Source organism: Hevea brasiliensis, chromosome 8 (assembly GCF_030052815.1).
Source record: "Hevea brasiliensis isolate MT/VB/25A 57/8 chromosome 8, ASM3005281v1, whole genome shotgun sequence".
Taxonomy (NCBI): domain Eukaryota; kingdom Viridiplantae; phylum Streptophyta; class Magnoliopsida; order Malpighiales; family Euphorbiaceae; genus Hevea; species Hevea brasiliensis.
In genome coordinates, this window is record NC_079500.1 from 12394667 (window position 1) to 12405476 (window position 10810).

General features: G+C 26.6%; 1 long non-coding RNA gene across 1 annotated transcript; it reads right to left on the reverse strand.

The window, feature by feature from the left end:
• Nucleotides 1-908: 908 nt before the first annotated feature.
• Nucleotides 909-1616, reverse strand: LOC110640393 (uncharacterized). Its single transcript, XR_002492080.2, has 3 exons — nt 1453-1616; nt 1257-1353; nt 909-1123 (listed from the first exon to the last, which is right to left on the reverse strand). It is a non-coding gene; the product is annotated as an uncharacterized LOC110640393 (long non-coding RNA).
• Nucleotides 1617-10810: the final 9194 nt, after the last annotated feature.

Below are 10810 nucleotides of genomic sequence, written 5' to 3' on the forward strand. Positions count from 1 at the left end.
TACACTTCCTTAAAAATATACTTATTAATAAGTGGAATATTTTGATACCAAACAAGCCCTAAGAATTTATTATAATAGTTGCCAACACATTTATACAAACAGCAACTGGATAAGTTGTGTAACATTTATTATTGAATGTCTTTGAGTAAAACAAAATTATTACAAAAAAAAAAATCCCCTCAAATATTTAAGTTTTAACTTTAACTAAAGTGGAAAAGTCCCTTCATTTGTGTGTAGGCAAATGAATATAATATTTTTTATGAAAAATGAAATAACTTAATAATAATTAATTTTTTTCAAATATATAAAAAAAAACCCAACTGCCTCTTATTTTCAAAATTAAGAAACAAAAAACTTATATTTATATATCAATAACATTGTTTTTTTTTTTTTACTCTTTCTGTCTCATTATAGCAGATGATTTAAAAAAAAAATTATCGCATTTTATTTGTTATTTTAGAAATTAAAAAATTATTAATTATTATTTTTTTTAACTTTGCCTTTATCTATTATTTTTCTCAATACATTTATCATTTTTTAATACTTTTCTGTATTCTAATGATAATATAAGAATATTTTAATCAATTATTAATATTATTTGTATTGAAATAATGCTATCCAATTATTTTCTTAATTTTTTATAAAAATCTTAAAAAATATTGAAATGGGAAGGAAGAAGCAATAAATTACAATGGTCCTCTTAAAAAGAATTTCATCAGTCACTTTTTATCAGAAGCATATTAAATTGCTTGAATTGCACTCTTGTTCACTGTCAGATTGTGATGCAGCAGAAGTCTATCAGATTGCAGTATAAGAAATATTATCCAAATACAGAACAAAATGGCTGTTCTGAATTCTGATCAATAAAGAGGGAAATTTCATCACTAAAACAAGAAAAAGCATCAATGGATTTCTAACAACAGATACAATTTTATTGAATCAAACAAAATACAACTTTGTTCATTTAAAAAACAAAAAAATTACTAATAAAAACTGGTGATCAGCTGATGTGAGACTTTCTGCAGTAAATCAAACGATAAGAGGCATGCATTAGGTAACAAATACAACTGAGGGATCACAGCAACACTCGTCCAAGAGACAACAGCAACATAAAGCTGCAAGGCTGCATATCAAGCAAGCAACCCATCAAGAAAAATATTAAACAATCTTTTTTTAAAAGATTAGATCTTGTTCAGGACCACTATGTATGCAGTAAGGCATGGAAGAGCTAAAAATCTTGAAGAATTACTGCGTACCATCCCTCAAGAAATCCTACTTCTCTCTGTGGTTGGGGTGGAGGAGCTGCATAATACTGAGGAGGAGCCATCACTGGAGGAGGCCCTTGATAAGCACCTGCAGGGTATTTATTAATTAGCATAATACAAGCCATTATTAGGTAAAACTAATTACTGTGCGTGATCTATGATTAATGACGAAGAAAGAAGTATAAACCTGGAGGAGGATACGGATAACCATACTTGGGATCGTTCATATTCTGAGGAAAATAACAAAACACAGCACCAGAAAGAGTTGATTGACTATGGGACTTAAGGGTTTAGGCACCATATATGCATATATAAAGTTAAGAGGGAATATATTGTGTAGAAAGGAAGTGAAAGCTTCAGAAACATATGTCAAGAATAAACTATATAAACTTTGTGTTACTTGGATGAACTAGAATATATGTCCTTTTCGATTCACACGGTCATCTATGTATAAGATCGTATTAAATTTTACCTTCTCGTTTTGATCAATTAGAGATATTTTTTAGTAATTTTTTTTTGTTACGTAGGTAGAGATATACGATTAGTGACAAAAGAGAATCATTATTATAAAAGTGAATCACCGTTAAAACTATAGCAATTTAAACTTAAAGGTTTCACATTTCACTATTAATGATAAAAATTTATGCACAAAACGAGTGAAAAAAAATTGATATTACAATAAATTTAAGTTTTAATAACAATTTTTAATATTTATTTTTGTACATAATTTTTTTTTATATTTATATACATGATTTTTATACATGATGTTAAAATAATAAATAGCATTAAGGTAATATAGATAATAATAAATAATATATATAATATCATATATAATAGCACTATAAATTAGTATGAAAATATTATTAAAATTTTATGTTAAGGGTGCATATCATTATATTCTTTCTGACAATGCTTGTTAACAATATATTTTAAATTTGCTATTAAAATCTAGATTTATTATAATGTAAATATATTAAACATACATATTTGAAGAATCTTATTGTATCTAATAAGTTTAGTCCCATTAATAAGGACTAGAGTTTCATTTTCTTATCGATCAGCTTTCAACAATGTCTAAGAGTATGATTATTTATCCTGAAATTACAAAATAGATGTGTTAAGATCATTTGAGAAAAAATTATATAGAGTGTTTGGTATAAATTTAATAATAAATAATTATTACTCTTATAATTTTTAATTTCTTATTGATGTTTTTTTCAGATATTTAAAAAGATTAGACTAATTTTGAACTTAATTAATATTTATTCTCTCTTTAGAGTTTAAATATTAACCTTAGAGTTAGATTAATAATTATCTTTTTTAAGTGTTAAAACTTATCGTAGCAATATTTAATTCTTAATTTTTTAATATTTTACTAAATGCATTCTTTATTTTAATATGTGCTTAATAATACTCTAATCGGAAGACAGCATGAATATATTGACTTATAAAAAAATTTTAAATTATATTATGATCATTAATTATGATAGATTTTATGTCGGTCCTATGATAATCAATAATCAGAATATAATTATTATATATATATATATATATAATAATTGTATTAAATAAATTCTTGGTGTAATCCCATGAGTAAAGAGAATTTTTTTTTTTTTAAATAGAGGATTAGAGTATGAAAAAAGATAAACGCGGTGGAAAGCAATAGTGTAAGTTAAGGTTCGAATAAGTTTTCCAACTTTGAAAACAGAAAGGGGTTTAAACACCTGTCTAGATTCGTTGGGTTGCTGTCCTTATCCAGTTCCACTTACCTATTCCTTACACACATTCAATTCACTAAAGCAAATTATTCCTTGCAAAACTTTTTTTTTTTTTTATACAGAAATTAGAATTTGAAATCTCACGAAACATTAAATTTTATTTTAATATATATATATATATATATATATATATATATATATATATAGTCTGATTTAGGATCAATTTAGTATTATAGTTAAAATTATTGTTGAAAAAATTATTTTTTTAAATATATTAATTAGAAAATATTAAAAAATAATTTAAAATTAAATTTGATAAATTTTAATTATAAAAAGACTAAATTAATAAAATAATTTTTTTAAATTATTTTTTTAATCGTATTTAAAATGATATTTTTATTCAAAAAATTAAAACAGTATTTAAAATGATATTTTTATTCAAAAAATTAATTTTATATTTTAAGCCTAATGCGAAACAGACACTTAATTAGAAAGTGAAGAGAGGAAAATAAAATAAGGAATTTGAATTCAAAATCATTAGAATAGAATCAGAACACTTGGTGGAATATAAGATAAAGAACAGTAGAAATTAATGTTTCTAATTTCTATTTAAGGCAATATTATTTGTATTAAAATATTATTGATTTTACATTGCTTTCTTGAAAAATTACATGCTGCTTTGGTATCTCAAAATTAAATATCTTATATTAAAGGGAATGATGGTTTTATTAAATGATTCTTGTTGGTTAATCATCTATGCTCTCACCACTTTGCAAGTAATTCCATTTCTTTTTTTTTTTTTTTACACTTTTTGTCTTTTCTATATATATATATAAAAAAAAACATTTACCCTTCAATTTTAGACTCTAATATATAGAACATATTTTTCATGAAAATTAATTTTTTTTTTTTTAAATTATAAGGTATTTTATATTATTTTATTATAATATTAAATTAATAATATATATTTATATCATGTATATATAAATATTTTTATATCTAATAATATTATCAAAATCTAGAAATGACAATTCTCTTTTAAAAAAGTGAAAACATTTTTCTCAAAAATATTTCTTTTATTAAAAATATATTTTTTATTAATTTATTTTTCTAAATATTATTTTTTTTAAAAATGTTTTTCTCTCTTTAAAATGTTTTTTCTAAATATTATTTTTTAAAACATTATTTTTCTTAAAAATGTTTTTCTAAATATTATTTTTCTAAATCAAACATTTACCCTTCAATTTTAGATAGAACATACTTTTCATAAATTTTTTTTAAAAAAAATATTTTTATAAGATATTTTATATTATTTGATTACAGTGTTAAATTAATAATATATATTTACATCATGTATGTTTAAATATTTTTATATCTAATAATATTATTAAAATCTAGAAATGACTTTCTCTTTTAAAGGATAAAGTTATTTTTTTAAAAAATAATTTTTTATTAAAAATATATTTCTCATTGATTTATTTTTCTTAATATTACTTTAAAAAAAAAATAACTTGTACATAGGAAAATTCTAAATAAATCCTTTTTTACACAATAAGAAATTGTTTGTCATTATTATTAAAATTACTATTTAAAAATTTTAAATACATAAGATAAATATCATTAAAAAATAATTTAAAAATAAATTTAATAAATTTTAATTATTAAAATATTAAAACAGCAAAGTAATTTTTTTTTTCAAATTATTTACTAATAATATCTAAAATAATATATTTTTTTAAGAAAATAGTTTTAATTTTAAAATTTCAATACCAAGCTGGCATAAGACTGGGCATCTTATCTTGATAGCCTTCCTTATTTGTCTCAGGGATTTGACACTTTTGTGTTCCCTATATATATGAACTTACTTTAATTTTTCTTATATGGCCTCAAAACATTATATTAAGTCTTTATAATAAATTTATTGATTCAAAGTCAAAAAATAAATATAAATTCTAAATAGTTAGATTACATGGCATAATAATGTAAGATTAAAAAATAATAATCATTAAATTTAAATAGATATGAAAATTAGAGATGAATAAAATAATAAAGTAAATATATCTTATAAAAATAAATGTATATTTAAATTGATCAATCTAAAATTTATATGAGATTTGATATCACTAATTTAATTTACTTGTATATATATAAAAAATATAATTTTTTTTAATTTAAATGAAATAAAGGAGAGAAACTAAAGGGAGAGAAATTAAAGAAAAAAAAATATTTACTCATACAAGGAGAGGGAGAGAAAAAACAAAAATAAAAATTAAATTTAATTTATAAATATTGAAATTTGAATAATTAATTTTTAATTAAAATTTCATAATTATTTAATGATAATAAAATAGTTTAATATTTAAATTTATATAATAATATATAAATTATAAATTATTAAAGATCGATACAAATTTGAAGAGATCAATAATATATTTTTACAAATATTTAGAGAAATTACTAAATTTATATTCATTAATTATTAAAATTAATTATACAAAAATAATTAATGTTAGTTGGCTAGTTGATTTCAATGAATTTCATATTTCTAAATATAAATATATATATATATATATATATATATATATATATATATATATATATATATATATATGTATTTATTTAAATAATAAAAAAATTATATAATCCTCATTTTACATACTAACAATAATGTTAGATAAAATTTTATTAAATATTTAACATAAATCAACTATCAATAATAATTAATTATATTTATTAATTAAACTAATTAGGTCTTATTTAGGGCTTAAAATGGCCCAAAAAGTTCATTTTTACTTTTAAATTATTTTTTTTTCAATGTTTAAGTTTTTTTCCAATTTATCTAAATTTTTTATTTAAATTCAAATTAAACTCATTTTTTATAGAAGTAATTAATTATTTTTTCATTAATTAATATTAAAATATTTAAAAAATAACGTATGCACTACTTTCATATGGAGAGGTTAATTTAAATATAAATTAAAAAAATTTAATAAATTAAATAAAGAAACAAAATTTAAAAATAAATAAAAAGTTGAAGGGCTGCTTAAAATAAGATATATTGTAAATGAAGTGTAAAGAAAGGAGGCACGTAGATGAGAAATGGGTGGCTGCCACGCTCTCTCACAATTTACATCCACCAACAGCGACATGTGGTTGTGCTGGAACTGGAAACTGCTGGTGACGGCGTTTCCTATAAAACAAAATTATTGCGTGGTCGTTTGATATTGTTATTGAAATAATTGTTAAAAAATTATTTTTTTTAAATATATTAATTAAAGAGTATTATTATCTAATTTATGAATTAAATGGATATTAAGATTTGGGCTAACCTAAAGCTTTCGAGGCCTATAGTAAGTTTTACTATTCCTTAACTCAATTCTAAGACTCAATTTAAGCCCAATTTCAAGAAAATAACTGGACAGAGTCTGACCATAATATAGACCATACAACGGAGAGTTTTTAAATCGTTCGACCTGTAAGCACAATATATAATAATTTAAGAAGCTCAGCTCACCCTCTACATACTCAAAATGTCATAAACTCAAATGGAAGCTCAGCTCCCTCATCCAATCTAATCATACATGTATCTAATAATTTTACAAATCCAACACGACATTATATTACAAACCTATTTCAAATAAAATACTTCTAACTAGGGGTGGCCACGGTTCAAGAACCGCCGGTTACGGTTCCTGAACCACCGGTTCAGGTTCAATAAAATCATGAACCTGAACCAAACCGTCATGGGACGGTTTGAAAGACGGTTCCTGAACCGCCGGTTCCGGTTCGAGCCCCGGGTTAAAACGGTTTAAGAGACGGTTCAAAAAATGACAGTTCAAAACGTTTTGAATGACGGTTTGGAAGTGATTTTGGAGCGGTTTAAGAGCGATTTAAAGGAAAAAATTAGAGAAAAATTTTATTGATTTATAGTTTAAGTTATATTTGTAAAAATATTTTAGTTTTTCTTAGAAATCTTTTAATCAAAATAAATTAAGAATAAAAAGAATAAAATTAACTTATTTTTAAGAAAAATTTAATAAGCAAAGACTTGAACTTATTAAAAACTAGAGATGAAATTAATTTTAAAAAAATTAGAAAAAGGTGCATGAACTTAATTTTGCCTATGTATCCCTTTAGGATTTAGATGAATCAAAATTTTCAGTTATAGGTTGAGAGAAAGGAGATTGAGGTGGTTTGGTAATGTGAAGCATAGACATAGGAAAATTCTAGTTAGACATGTAGAGCACATTGAGTTAAATAATAGAAAGAAAAGAATAGGTATACCTAAACTAACTTAAAGGAGAATAGTACAACATGACCTAAAAGTATTACACATTTCCGATAATTTAACCCAAAATCGTTTAAAGTGGAGAAAGAGAATCCATATAGCCGACCCAATAAATTTTTGGGATAAAAGCTTAGTTGAATTGAGTTGAGTTGAGTATTACTTGCCCTTTTTTAAAAAATTATATGATAATTGATAATTAAAAAAATATAAAAGAAAAAAAATAAAAATAGAGGGTATTGAAAATTTTATTGAATATATAAAATAATAACAGAGTAATTGATATAGCATTAAAAATTTTAGTGAGCATATAAAATAATATAGTAGGAGAATTATGAAAGTATTGAGAATTAAAAGGAGTGTAGAAAATAATTATTTAGAAAATTTGAGAGAAATTAAAAGAGTATTGAGAATTAAAGAGTGTAGAAAATAATTGTGTAGAGAATTAATGATATATATATATATATATATATATATATATATATATATATATATATATATATATATATATATAAATGAATTAGGAGTGGAGTGAGGTATTTATTGAATTTTTTTGTATTTAAATCACTAGTTCGGTCCGGTTTAGAATTATCGGTTCAATCCGGTTCGAAACCGCTGGTTCACGGTTTCTAAAAAATATGAACCTGAACCAAACCGTAAAAGGGCGGTTTCGGTCCGGTTCGAAATCGGTTCCGGTTTTGACCGGTTTCGGTCCGGTTTTGACCGAACCGGTTCCGGTTTGGTTCCGGTTCGAAACCGAACCGTGGCCACCCCTACTTCTAACACATGCGAAGTTCTAGAATTTAGTAAAGTTATACAAAATATAACAGATATTATTAAATGACCTATGAAGGAGAGAGGCAGGTTAAAACCCAACAAAAAATCTCCCGTATCCTAAAAAAATAAGGTGAACAGGAGTGAGTATTCGACTCAGAGAGTAAAATACTTACTTTAACCATAATTTCTATACTTATCTAAAGCTGATACATCCTGAACAGTGGAATGCAACACTATCATAATTTTTATATAAATTACATCATAATAGCAAAAAGGTAATTTGGAGCACTCACACACCCAATAATATTCAAACAGTACATATATGGGAGCTGATCCCCTATACAGCTCTCTTAATCCAACATTTGCCAGCGAGTATATCTCAAATCGGACTTTTGCTTAATAAACCAAATGCGAGGGCCAGCGAAATCATCTAGAGCCGTTCCTATCCCGACTTATCCATAAAGGATCGGGTCCCAGTGAGTCAAGCTCCAGTTGCGTCTACCTGTCCTATCCATAACCAATACCACACATCACACACATGCCAACACACGCACACTGCTCCAAATTACCATAAAATAACATTCATAAATATTTCATCAACCAAAGATGCAACATAAAACGTGCCTAGTATTTAACTACATAAATATATTTATAGATGATGCATGGGCATGCCTTGAATATATAATAATATTGAAATTATAATTAAAATCAATATTCTACTCACAGGCTTAAAACGAGATCACTGCGGTGGCTGGGCGAAGGAGGAAGGCTGTCCCGGCTCACTTGACGATTTCATTATAATTGTTCAATATATTTGACTCAATACAAGTTTAAAAAGGACCAAAGACACCCTAAGTTGTGCTAAAAATCCAGCAGAATCTCTCCCATACCTAGGACCTACCCAACATGTAAAAGGGTTCAAAATACACTTCTATATCCATAAGTCACACAACCACAATTCAAAAATTATCATTTAGTCCCTACAACTAACCCTTTTTCAAAAGCTATCCAAATGAGCTCTAAAAGTTCTAGAATTTTGCCCTGCGGTCCTTAACAATATTATAGAGCTAATGCAAAAAGAATTATAATTTTTCTAACTAATCACAAATATTTTATGAAATTTTATTATAAACCCAGCACTATAAAATTGAAGAAACTCAGAGTTCGGGTTTACCTATGCCAATTCTGACGATTGAAACGCGTCCGGGGAATCTGAAAATGGTGGGGTAGCCTATAACTTTGACCCGGTTTCGAAGTGATTCTGATAACTTATCTGCTCGGCCTGAAATTATAGATCCGAGCGACGATCGAATTACCACGAAACGAAAGTACCTACGCAAAGTGCACAACACTAGGGGTTAGACTAAAATATTTATATTTACATATAAAATAATTATTTGAAAATTAAGGGTGTTGCATTCTTCCCCCCTTACAGAAAATTCGTCCTTAAATTTTACACAAGGCAGAATAAAGAATTACAAGATTACACAATGGACAAGTACGGGTACTTGTTGCGCATATCTTGCTCTGACTTCCAGGTACACTCTTCTACCGATTGGTTCCTCCACAAAACCTTAACCATAGGGATCTGTTTTGACCTTAGCTACCTCATCTGAAAGTCCACTATGGCTACTGGCTGTTCCTCGAAGGTTAGGTTTTCCTTCAACTCCATTGTATCGAGTTGTAACTTATGGAAAGGATCAGGTATGTACTTCCTAAGCATGGAAATGTGGAACACTAGGTGGACATGAGAAAAGCTTGGTGGTAACTCTAACCGATAGGCCTCTGCTCCAACTCTATCAGTAATATCAAAAGGCCCTATGTATCGGGTTGCGAGCTTGCCCTTCTTCCTAAATCTCATAACTCCCTTCATCGGAGAGACCTTCAGGAATACATAATCGCCCACTACAAACTTTAAATCCTTTTGCCAAGGATTTGCATAGCTCTTTTGTCTACTGCAGTGTCCTAGCTATCATCATCATTTTATAGCGAAACTCGTACCTCAAACCACTCCTCAATTTTTTTCTGACATCTTCAGTACTCACTATACCTCCACTGTGCTTGACTTGATATCTCATAACTTCAATCAGCTTTGGTGCTTACCTCTCCTTCATTGTGTCCTAACGTATCTCTTAGTGACATCAGTCCCCATTCCCCTGTTTCAATAATCTCTACTTCCCTAATACATAACTTATGTTCCTTATCCTATAGTATCTTATGAGATGCTTTCCTGTAGCACCTGTCATAGGCATCTCATTCGAAATTTCTACTTGTTCTATGACGTCAATGGTCAATACCTATGCATCTTCTCACTCCCATGATACTTCGAATTTCCAATCTCCTTTATGTCATTACTTAGGTCCTCAGACCAACTCTTGTCTATCTTATGCAACTAGTCATGTAGAGTTCCATTGAAATGCTAAGTGTACCTACACCATTTATACTTCTTCTACACTCTGATATGGTATCCTGCAGCACTAGCCTTTGTTCCCCTTTATTACCAATCTCTGCGGTGTAAGGATGTGACTCATATTGTCTGTTTTACAACATCTCATGAAACACCCTTCTGAAACAACTACTTTTGCATGCACCTTACCCAAGATCATTGCTAATTCTGTTGGCCATTGAAGCTTTAGCTAGATCCTCCCATAATAAAAACATTTTTAGCTTCCTAATTCCATGATACTGCAAACTTCTAACTTACTTTGTGTCACTAAAGAGTTCCTTATAACAATTCTTACCTATCGTAGGTAATTAGTTGTATA